Genomic DNA, 12,684 nt, shown 5'->3' on the forward strand with positions numbered 1-12,684 from the left:
CGTGTGGCGTGGCAAAAAAAAAAAAAAAAAAGAATTTGAAAAATAGTACCTCAGATAGAGTTGTCCCTAGAGGCATATTGGCTGGATGGGATTTCTGCTAGGGATTTCTCCTAGGGAGTGGAGAGAGCCTGGCCTGGGTTATAATTACACTCTGTACCTCTTCCTCTCCCACACCACATTTTATCCAGGAGAAAGTAGATGTCAAAGGAATCTTCTGAGAAGGAAGGAAGTCACAAAACGTGAGCATGCAGTCTGAGGGGATAGGGTGCCCCCCAGCAGTTGCTGACAGCTGCCTCGCCTTTTCACTTAGGGTAAGGTTGCTAATGACTGAAGGGCTATGACCCCTAAAGTTCCACGCTCAAAATTTTACCTAACCTGCTATACTCCAGAAATAATTCTAGTTACAGTTTTAAATATTTCACAGGTATCAGCGCTAGTAATGTGACTAAAAACATCAATTTGTAACATCCAAATTACAGTTTTTAGACACAGTGTAAGTAACTATGAAAGTACCAGTGATTTCTAAAGATAGTGTAAAATAGTCCTTTCAGACCACAAATACTGCATATTCATATACAACTAGAACAACTTGTAAGAAAAATGCAAATAATTGGAAATCAGAATATTTCTGGGTATTCATTGTAATAAAGCAAATTTCAAGTACAATAAAGTATTACAATGTAATACTAATATGTAAATTGCATTCTTGTCCAAACCTGATGCAGTTTGTCTGTTTTACAGTTGCTTGGCTGATTATTTCCCTCTGGAACAGCACAAGGTACGAGTGTACTCTGGCCATAGCTTTTTTCTTAAACCACACAGCATGGCACGTAACTATGTTCCCATGTCCCTGTCCCTGTCTCTTTAGCTTTTTTCACTCTCTAACAAAGGTACACCCAGTTGGGTGGTGCACCCATTTTCAATTATTCTTGTCCCCATTTGTACTTGAAACTGATTATCTGAAGAACTGTGTAATTTACCTGAGATAACCTTCACTTAACAGTGAAGCCAGTGCTTTCCTTTGTCCAAAAGCAGAGTGGATTTCTTTTCAGGAAAGAAGAGAAGTAAAAGAATACTCTTCTGGGGGCTTCCCTGGTGGCGCAGTGGTTGGGAGTCTGCCTGCTAATGCAGGGGACACAGGTTCGAGCCCTGGTCTGGGAGGATCCCACATGCCGCGGAGCAACTGGGCCCATGATCCACAACTGCTGAGCCTACGCGTCTGGAGCCTATGGTCCGCAACAAGAGAGGCTGCGATAGTGAGAGGCCCGCGCACCGCGATGAAGAGTGGCCCCCACTTGCCACAACTAGAGAAAGCCCTCGCACAGAAACGAAGACCCAACGCAGCAATAATTAATTAATTAATAAACTACCCCAACATCTTCTTTAAAAAAAAAAAATACTCTTCTGAAAGATGAAGACTCACTACCAAGTAGGTTATGGATTTTTCATTGGACTGTTTTTAAAGTAGGATCAGTTCTTTATGAGAAAAATGTTTTAAAGACAGATAAATGGCCTAATTAGGTTATTTCCAATGCAATAATTCTGTGATAATTTATAAAAGTAAACAGTGATCAACTGAGTTAAAAGAAATGTCTGTCAGTCAAAGAAGAAATTAGGATAGTCTTCCTTGTTCATTCATATCACTTCTGTAAGGTTTAACTGATGTCTTTGGCAAACAGTTTATGCTTCTTGATAAATTCATTCAAATCAACTAGTTTTCATTCATGCTAATGGTTATATCTAATTTTTAAAATTTTGATTTTTAAAAAATACAGCCGTGTGTGCCTTGCAAGTGGCTATATTTTGAAAAATGATTGAAAAACCAAAATTTATCCACTGTTAATAGTTTTATTACAACTAACTGGTAAAGTTATTAAATTGTTCCATTTTTACTTTAAGGGAAATCTCATAGCTCTGAAAGTAGAGAAACATAAAGGTGTTTAAATGCTTTCACGTCTGTAGAGGAAACGTGAGTATTTTTATGATTGTTAATAGCTAATATCTAGCACTTACAGGCCAACCACTATACTGAGAGCTCTATGTTCATTATCTCATTATATTATTTATGTCCCTGTGAAAGAGGTACTATTATTATTCCTAGTTTTCAGCTAAGAATACCAAGGTTATAGAAAGTTAAATAATAATGAAGTAAAGAGGAAAGTCATAAACATTTTAAACTTTTCCTTTTGTCTCTCCCAATTAGCCAGGTTCAGAAGTTCATTATTCATTGTGCAGGCGTTTACTGACCGCCATCTTTCTTCCAGGACCACTTGCACCCCCTGCATCACCCATATTTGATCATCAGTTTCTGCTTTCACAGGAAGTGCCTTTTTTTCTTTTTTACAGCTTGAGCAAAGTGTAATTTACATACCAAAAAAGCCATCCATGGTAAATGTACAATTCAGTACTTTTTAGTAGATTTATAGAGTTGTGCCACCATCCAGCAGTCCAGTGTTAGAGTAATTGCGTCATCTGCAAAAGTTCCCTTATGCACATTTGTAGCCATTCCCTGCTCCAACCACGGATACACTTTCTTGTCTGTATAGATTCACCATTTCTGGATATTTCTACAAATGGGATCATACAGTATGTAACCTGTGAAAAAGCATCTGGCTTTTTTCACTTAGCATGTTTTTGAGATTCATCCAGCTTGTAGCACGTATCAGTAGTTGGCTCCTTTTTATTGCTGAACAGTACTCCACTGTATGGATAGACCACATTTTACCTTTTCACAAGTTGATGATCGTTTGAATTTTTAGTATTTACCTATGATGAACAATGCTGCAGTGAGGTTCATGTACAGGCCTTTGTGAGGACATATGTTTTCATTTCTCTCAAGTACATATCTGGAAGTGGAGTGACTGCAACAGTTGTATGGTAGGTGTGTGTTGAACTTTCAAGAAACAGCCAGTTTTCCACAGTGTCTATACCATTTTACATCCCCATCAGCAGTTCCATAGAGTTCCAGTTTTCGATACATCTTCTCCAGCCCTGGGTATTGTTTGTCTTTTTGATTATAGCCATCCTAGTGGGTATGTAATGGTATTACATTGTGGTTTTGATTTGCAGTCCCCCAATAACTATTGATGTTGAGCATCTTCTTAGGTGCTTATGAGTTATTTGTATATCTTCTGCAGTGAAATATCCATTCAACTCTTTTGCCCATTTTTAAATTGGTTTCTTTGTCTTTTTATCGAGTTGCCAGAGTTCTTTATATATTCTGGATGCCGGTCTTTTGCCAGCTATATACATATCTCCCAGTCTGTGGATTGTCTTTTCATTTTCTCAGTAGTGTCTTTTAAGCAGGCATATGAGGTTTTTATTTTGATGGTCAGTTTATCAGTTTATTCTTTTGAGTTAATTTTGTTATGGTGTGAATAAGGGTCAGGTTTCTCTCTCTCTGTCTCTTTTTGCGTAAGGATAACCAGTTGTCCCAGCATAATTTGTTAAAAAAAAATCCTCTCACCACTGAATTGTCTTTGTACTTTTGTCAGAAATCTGTTATCTTTATATTCATGAGTTGATTTCTGGACTCTCTTTTCTGTTCCATTGATCTATGTATTAATCCTATACCAGTACCACACTGTCCTGGTTACTATAGCTATATAATAACTTTTAAAATCTGACAGTATAATTCTTCCAGCTTGTGCTTTTTCAAATTTATTTTGGCTTTTCTGGTTCCTTTGCATTTCCACATATATTTTAGAATCAGCTTGTCAGCATGCACGCGCGTGTGCGCGCGCACGCACACACACACACACAGCTGGCTGGAATTCTGAGAGGGATGCATTGAATGTATAAAGTTGAGAGAACTGACATAGTAACAGTATTGAGTATTTCAGTTGTGTCTGTCCTTTGAAGCATATAATGAACATGGACTATCTATTTAGATTAAAAAAATTTTTTTTCTAAGCAGTGTTCTGTAGTTTTCAGTGTACACAGTGTACACTCCTTTTGTAAAATTTATTTCTAAGTATTTTAATTAATTTTCATGCAATCGTGAATGGAATTTTTTTTAATTTCATTTTCTGATTGTTCCTAGTATGTAGCAATATGTACAGTGACTGCAACTCTGGTGATAGCATGATTTTCCATCTTATGAATTATCCAGTTAGTAATGTCGCAATGACCTAATCTATGAAGTATGGACAGGGTGCTACAGGTTGTGAAAAATGATTGCAGCATATAATGGTCTCACTGGTAATTCGTGACTATATGATATTTCTGTGTTTTTGTATATTTGGGCAGTGAACACCTATTTTAAGTGTTCAAATCTAATTGTGCAGCAATATGCATATACGTTAAATATTGCATTTACATTACTGTGTTATTTTGGCATAAAGGTATTTAAATCTCCGGAAATAATATTGATTTAGAAAAATCAGGTCCTGGATTCTGGATTAGATGATATTTTATTGTTGTAGGTGCTCAGTAACTGGTGAGTTACTGAATTACATTTTAACATTTTGTCTTACATTATTCATACGTAAAATGTTTTAAATTTATTTCTGATTAAGTATGTTGAGTTGGGTTAGCATTTAGTCTCAATAAATATAAACGTGTTTGGGTTTTTTTTTTTTGGCCGCGCAGCGCGACTTGTGGGATCTTAGTTCCCCAGCCAGGGATCAAACCCAGGTCCGCAGCAGTGAAAGTCCACGTCCTAATCATTGGACCACCAGGGAATTCCCTCAATCAGTAAAAACATTAATTATAGATTAGTATTTTAGATAAGATCAATATGGTAGGTGCTCAATACATTCATTAGATTCAGAATTAAGGAATTCGCTTGCTTTCCTTATTTTCATATTTCTTCATTGTAGATTCCTGTGCTGAATATTAACTCATAAAAGAAAATATTTTGACATAGGCTGAGCAATTGTGAACTCTCAAGTGTAGAAGTTCCTGAAATGCATATATTTAAAACAGGAGTCCGTGATGAATTTAAACTATGGCACAAAGCAATAAACATGAAAGCTCATCTCAGGCTTTGTGAATTTATGAAAGTGTACACTGTCTTCTTTTTCTTTTACCAGTTAGCAGAACAAGAAATAAGACCTTTCTAGTAGTGGAAATTGGCCGCTTGTCTTATTTTTTAATTGTTTCTGAGGCAGCCGTAATTTACCTTTGTTCATTCCAATGTACATTATTCTGACAGATTCATGCTCCTTGTGAATGACAGCCATTAAATGTATAAGCTTCCACTTTACTACCTTTATGCGTAACAGCCATGACATTTGAATGTTTGCTAAGTACCAGGAACTGAGCTAAGCAGGTTACATGTATTATAGCACATTTAATCCTCCCAGTAAGCCTATGAGGTGAATAGCATAATTACCCCTTTCTTAGAAAGAAAAAGTTGCCCAAGGTATCACAGCTAGGACGTGGTAGATGAATCCATTTTCTAAACCACGACTCTTTCTATACCTCTTCCCTAGACTGTCCTTTCCTGAAATGCTGTAAAGAGATTTCAGATCCAGTTTATTACTAAACTGAATCTGTAAACTCTTGGGTTTAATCAGTGAAGAAGTATAATTCCAACATCAAATTGTATGAATACTTCTTATGTCCTTGTCTACCACAGTGGTTCTCTACTAGAAGTGTATTATCCCTCTCCCTGGAAGGATTTGAAAATCTGGGGGAGTGAGGGGAGATTGTCTGGGCAAACTACTGGCATTTAGTACCCCAGGAGGCAGAGATAGTAAATGTTAGGCATGGCACAGGGCACAGAGCAGCCTCTCGTAATGAACTCTCCCACCCAAAATACCAACATTGCTCCCTTTCAGAAGCATGAGCTGCTATCCACACAATATAAATGATGAGTTTCTTCCACGAGAAATTGAGGGTATACTTTGCCCAGAGTTAGGGTGCATAAACCATTTGTAAAATTCCATTTTGATTCCATCTCAAGAGGAATTCTTTTTGCATTAGTTGTCCCTTGTTTATCTTTTTTTTGGCCAAGTTTAAATACAACTGAACTGTTCACTTAATCTTACTTTTTTGGACCAAATCTATGGCAGTTATTCTTTGATGACTAGGAAATAGGAAGGAAGGAGATCACATTAAAAAACAGTTTGTTCTGTTCCTGGCAGAGCTATCCACCATCCAAAAAAAGATTTGTAGAGTACAGATGGCCCTGGACTAAACGGTTTGCATGTGCTAGGCCAAGGGTTTGATAAATGTGTGTCTCTCAAGAGTCACACTGATTGCCTTGTTCATTATAAACCTTTATTCAACTGATACAAGTCAATTGAAATTCATCACATTCCACAGATATGTATTATTAGTTTAGTCTGTTAAAGTATTGATTTTAATGTTGACTCACATTCATGATGAAAATTTTTAACTTAACACAGATTCATTCCTTGCCTCTAGACAATATATATATTCTGAATTGTATTTTAAAGATTTCAATCTGATTGAATATGAACAGATTACATGGTCCAAAATGGTTGAGAGTTGTAGCTAATTTATTGCCATTTAATCTTCATAACAAGGTGTTATCATTATCCCTGTTTTATACTAGCACTGATTTGATGATGATGGTGAGAAAAGTCTTATTTTTCTTGCCTGCTATTAAATTCAGTCTCTGTATCCTTCCCCAAAGAGAAGCAAATATTCATTATCAGTGGGAAATTATAGATCATAATGTGAACATGGGTGGATAGCTGTCTTTCTTAAATTATATATCTAAAATAGCAAATACCTTAATATCCTTTCACATATTTTTTTCTCATCTGCATCACATTTAGATGCCTGATTTGTATTTTTAGACAGTTTTCAAGGATCACACCAAGATAAATGTACTACCCATCTTATAGGAGAATAAAATGGTAAGTTAACAATTATGACTTGGTAGCACTCTTCCTTATAGCGTGTGCTACTACTGACGGTGTTTGTAGAAGACAAAGTGATAACAGCAATCCAAAAGTCCACCCAGTTACCTGAGACGAAAGGAAAACTATGTTGTCTTATATTAATTATATGACATTGTATTCCCAACACTCCTTGCTCTAAAATAGTATTTAATGTAACGTTTTAATTAAATTACATATCAAAATAATTTTAAAAGAACTGTGAGTGCAATTACAAATAACCCATACCTTGGCCAAATAGAACAGAATATTAAAAAGAAAAAGTCATTAAATGTTTTATGCCAAAATACACTTGGCATAAAAATCCTTAGGATTCACTCTAGGAATCTTGCAAAAGAAAATCTTATGTTTCATTATGTTTTGTACAGTTGGACCACATTTTCAAAAACGTTCCACATTTCAAAAACATAGTCATTGTGCTTTTGTGTTTGTGGTATGAATAAGGAATTCTTAAAAGTCCCTCAAATTAAAAAAATTCAGTAAAACCAGTGTAACTTGCACCTCTCTCTGTCTTTCAGATTTGGTCTTAAAAACATGTTTTAAAAAAAATAATACTAATTGAATTAAGAGCCATTTAAAATTCACAATTTTTTTTTCTGTCTTAATCATTAAAGCCACAGCTTGTAAATCACAGGTGCTGTTATTTTGCTAATTTTGAATGAACGTGTTTGGTATCAGGATACAATGAATCCATATACATCTAAACATGTTGAATTCCTGTGTTGAATTCCGTTTCCTTTGTTGAATTATGTGATAAGTACCCAATGCTAACATTCAGAAACTGTAGAAATGATGGAACTTTACACTGTTCGCTTAGTATATAATGCACATATATTTACGTATGTGTATAGTTTATAACAAAGAAATATATGCTTCAAAGTATATGATGAAGGTTAGATGGTATAGAATTTTGTGATACAGGCTTATACCACTATCATTGTTCGAGCATAGGTGAGTGACTATGTCCTGCTCTTCAGATATAGTATCCCAGGTGTCTGCAGTAGTGTGTGGAACAGTAGTGCTACATCCATCTCATCACAAGGATAATCATCAGCTCACAGAATAATATTTCAACTCCAACTTCCTTTAGAGTAATTTTCACCAGAGAGCTACTTTAAAAAAAAAAAAAAGTATCTTATGTGCACTGCAGTCATTTGAAAACATCTTCAAAAGTCATGATTACAAGCTTAAAACATGTAGATAGAAGTATATGTGCTTCTTTATAAAGCAGGAGAGAGAAAGGAAAATTCTCAGTCAACAAATAATTGCAATAACGTAGCTTGCTTTGTTTATCTAATTATATTATGCATTCCCAACTCAACTTGTCATATGCTTCTCACGACTATGTCACAGCTTCTAGCATCCTGCTAGATAGATGATAGGCCCTTAATAAATGTTTTTAAGTTGGGCTTAATTAAATGACCTATCTGCCTTACACCATTATGAGGAGATGGGGGAAGTTAATGTGCTTTAAAAGGTACTTTCTGAAACAGTTTACTTTTAAAATCTGAAAATGAGGCTTGTTCCCAGTGCTGGTGGGTAGAATCATGGCTGGGATCATTTTCCTCAGTGTGAGTGGGACGCTTTCCAGACAATAAAAATCGCACAGGTTACAAAGCCTGTCATTTTCTCTCACCTAGTGCCCGAGGTAAACACTGTTCAAACTGTTTGCATGTCTTATATTTTGACAGGGACTCAAATACAACCCTTCTGGGCACAGAAGAAAGGTTTCTTCTGTTTGAAGTGTGAGCTTTTTTCTACCGCTTACTGTCGTATCTGCTCATTCTAAAACCACAACTGCCTTGTTGCCTAGATCCTTAAAGACACAACTTATTTTAGTAAATCTGTGGGTGGGGACCTTTGTACCTCCAGTGAATAATAAACTATAGTCGTACATTTGTATACAGCACTTATTTATAATTGCTTACAGCATTTATATACTTTCCAAAACACCTTCAAGTGTATTTCTTCATTTTATTACAACAGCTGTCTCGCGGCTTGGCAAGGCCAGCATTGTTATCCCACAAGGAATGTATGAAGTATAGCACTGAAATACCCAAAGGCTTGTCTGACTTCACTCTGTTTAATATGATGGTTTGAGCCAGTGAATTCCCAGCCCAGGACTCTTTGCACTCCTTTCCAAAGAATCACTGGCGGTGGGAGGATTGGCTGCAATAAACAGGTTCTGGTCATAGTGGGAAGTTCCCAGTGTTGCACAAGATTTGCACTTCTGGGGGATTTGCTTTTATTTTTCTAAAGTGGGAATACTTCATCATCTAAATGACATGTGTTAAACGCCCATTTGTATCGTGAACCTGACTCTGAATGAGATTTCAGTATATTAAAGGAATGTGTCCTTGAACAATTCTGTGGAGGTCTGGATGTCAGAAAAATAAAACAATACAGTGAGCGATATCCTACACACTTTGGAAATGCACAGATGGGACAAGGTCAGTGCAGTGTTGTCCAGTTCTGGGTCTAGTTTCAAGTCCCTGATCATAGCCCCAGGGAGGTAATAGGTTTTGTGTTAAGATGAAGGTCTTTGTCGAAACTTGAATGGGCTCAAAGTGAGGCCCTAGGCAAGTTCATCTCTCTGAGAGTTTCCCTACCTGAAAAATGCAGAGTTGTTATGGGCCCTAAGAATAATGTAGGTTAAAGTGCCTGGAATATAGTATGTAGGTGCTCAATAGCTACATGTTTGTAATGTATATTACACCAGTATATACGGAATAAGAGCAATTATTTTTGTGTTCTGGGAAATTAAGATTCCGAGGGAAAGTACATTAAGTTAGTAATTTTTATTGAGTTATATAGCTTTAAAATCACAGGGTTCTGTTTCTCAATGTCACAGAATTACGTTGTGCAACATTCTTCCCCTCCAGTCCTTGAAAGGATCGTGCATTCATTTGATATGACCTCTTCTTGTTTTTCTGCATTGTCTTTTATTACTCTATTCTGTTGTACCATATGATGCATTGCTAAAAACACTACTAACAGTATTATACTTTGGGGTTATGAGCTGAGGATATGTATAATGCCCACTCTTGTTTATGTAAAAATAATGTTATTGACCTTGGAGTCAAATGATCTTGTTGCATGTGAATTATTGCATCCCGTGTTATTTGTTGCCAAATCATTTTCAACAGTTTTCAATGCCCTTGTTTCTAAAATTGATTTAAAAATAAAACAGGTATGAATTTAGAAACTGTAGACCTTACATATTTTATTTATGCCAAAAAAGATACTTTAAGATGTGCAGCAAATTGTTATTTCCTTTATGTTGCAGAAGCTACTAACTGTACAGGTCATACAATTGGAAATGAAACCAGTTAGCTGTGAAGAAATGTATCCTGGGCCTGACTGTCCTTACCACGTCAAACCCTGACTGCGGAGTCTACTCCCTTCGCACAGAGACTACGTCCATCAAGAGATGAGAAGAGGGAGGTACTTCAAGTTTAGTCCAGGTTACGTGGCAGCAGTTTTGGCAGGCAGGGGAAGAACAGTGTCCAGAGAATACATTGATTTTTGTTGTCCTGGATCTGGGGGTTTAATCTTGCTCTGCAGCTGAGGAAAGATGTTCTTTGCACTTTGTGCTTAGAGTGTCTTTAAACTCAGTTATTCAATAGACTATCCTCATGGTGTCTCCCACTATACAGTCTCCCTCCCCTTAATATACACACACCATGGTTCCTGAGACCTATGAGTTCCCTATCCTGACATTTCATTCATTCACTGAGTGAATATTGGTTAAACGCCTAATATGCGCCAGACATATTTAAGAAATTATGATAGAAGAGTGAGGCAGAGTGGTGAAAACACCAAAGTACCAGACCTTGTGCATCCCAAAGAGAGTTGTTTGGCCTTTAAAGCAGTCACTCTGGGGACTTCCCTGGCAGTCCAGTGGTTATGATTCCTTACTCCCACTGCAGGGGGCATGGGTTCGATCCCTGGTCAAGGGCCTAAATTAATTAATTAATTAATTAATTAAAAAACCAACAATAAAGCTATCACTCTGGGAAGCTTTACAATTTTTTTTGGCATTATTTATTTTTTTACTACATCAGGTCCTTATTACTCATCAATTTTATACACATCAGTGTATACATGTCAATCCCAATTCCCCAATTCAGCACACCACCATCCCCAGCCCAACACGGTTTTTCCCCCTTGGTGTCCATATGTTTGTTCTCTACACCTGTATCTCAACTTCTGCCCTGAAAACTGGTTCATCTGTACCATTTTTCTAGGTTCCACATATATGCGTTAATATGTAATATTTGTTTTTCTCTTTCTGACTTCACTCGTTATGACAGTTTCTAGATCAATCCACGTCTCTACAAATGACCCAATTTCATTCCTTTTTGTGGCTGAGTAATACTCCATTGTTTATAGGTACCACATCTTCTTTATCCATTCATCTGTCGATGGGCATTTAGGTTGCTTCAATATCCTGGCTATTGTGAATAGAGCTGCATTGAACATTTTGGTACACGACGCTTTTTGAATTATGGTTTTCTCAGGGTATATGCCCAGCCGTGGGATTGCTGGGTCATGTGGTAATTCTATTTTTAGTTTTTTAAGGAACCTCCCTACTGTTCTCCATAGTGGCTGTATCAATTTACATTCCCACCAACACTGCAGGAGGGTTCCCTTTTCACCACACCCTTTAACTGTAAAGGGTTTATTGTTTCTAGATTTTTTGATGATGGCCATCCTGACCGGCATGAGGTGATACCTCATTGTAGCTTTGATTTGCATTTCTCTAATAATTAGTGATGTAGAGCAGCTTTTCATGTGATTCTTGGCCCTCTGTATGTCTTCTTTGGAGAAATGTCTGTTTAGGTCTTCTGCCCATTTTTGGATTGGGTTGTTCGTTTTTTTAATATTGAGCTGCATGAGCTGTTTATATATTTTGGAGATTAATCCTTTGTCCACTGATTTGTTTGCAAATATTTTCTCCCATTCTGAGGGTTCTCTTTTTGTCTTGTTTATGGTTTCCTTTGCTGTGCAAAAGCTTTGAAGTTTCATTAGGTCCCACTTGTTTATTTTTGTTTTTATTTCCATTACTCTAAGAGGTGGATCAAAAAAGGTCTTGCTGTGATTTATGTCAAAGAGTGTTCTTCCTATGTTTTCCTCTAAGAGTTTTATAGTGTCCCGTCTTACATTTAGGCCTCTCATCCATTTTGAGTTTATTTTTGTGTATGGTGTTAGGGAGTGTTCTAATTTCATTCTTTTACATGTAGCTGTCCAGTTTTCACAGCGCCACTTATTGAAGAGACTGTCTTTTCTCCATTGTATATCCTTGCTTCCTTTGTCATAGATTAGTTGACCATACGTGCATGGGTTTATCTCTGGGCTTTCTATCTTGTTCCATTGATCTATGTTTCTGTTTTTGTGCCAGTACCATATTGTCCTGATTACTGTAGCCTTGTAGTATAGTCTGAAGTCAGGGCGTCTGATTCCTCCAGCTCTGTTATTTTCCCTCAAGACTGCTTTGGCTATTCGGGGTCTTCTGTGTCTCCATACAAATTTTAAGATTTTTGTTCTAGTTCTGTAAAAAATGCCGTTGGTAGTTTGATACGGATTGCATTGAATTTGTAGATTGCTTTGGGTAGTATAGTCATTTTCACAATATTGATTCTTCCAATCCAAGAACATGGCATATCTCTCCATCTGTTGGTATCATCTTTAATTTCTTTCATCAGTGTCTTATAGTTTCCTGCATACAGGTCTTTTGTCTCCCTAGGTAGGTTTATTCCTAGGTATTTTATTCTTTTTGTTGCAGTGGTGAATGGGAGTATTTTCTTAATTT

The sequence above is a fragment of the Monodon monoceros genome, unplaced genomic scaffold, assembly GCF_005190385.1.
Source record: "Monodon monoceros isolate NGI ecotype Baffin Bay Population unplaced genomic scaffold, NGI_Narwhal_1 Super_Scaffold_2, whole genome shotgun sequence".
In the NCBI taxonomy this organism is placed as follows: domain Eukaryota; kingdom Metazoa; phylum Chordata; class Mammalia; order Artiodactyla; family Monodontidae; genus Monodon; species Monodon monoceros.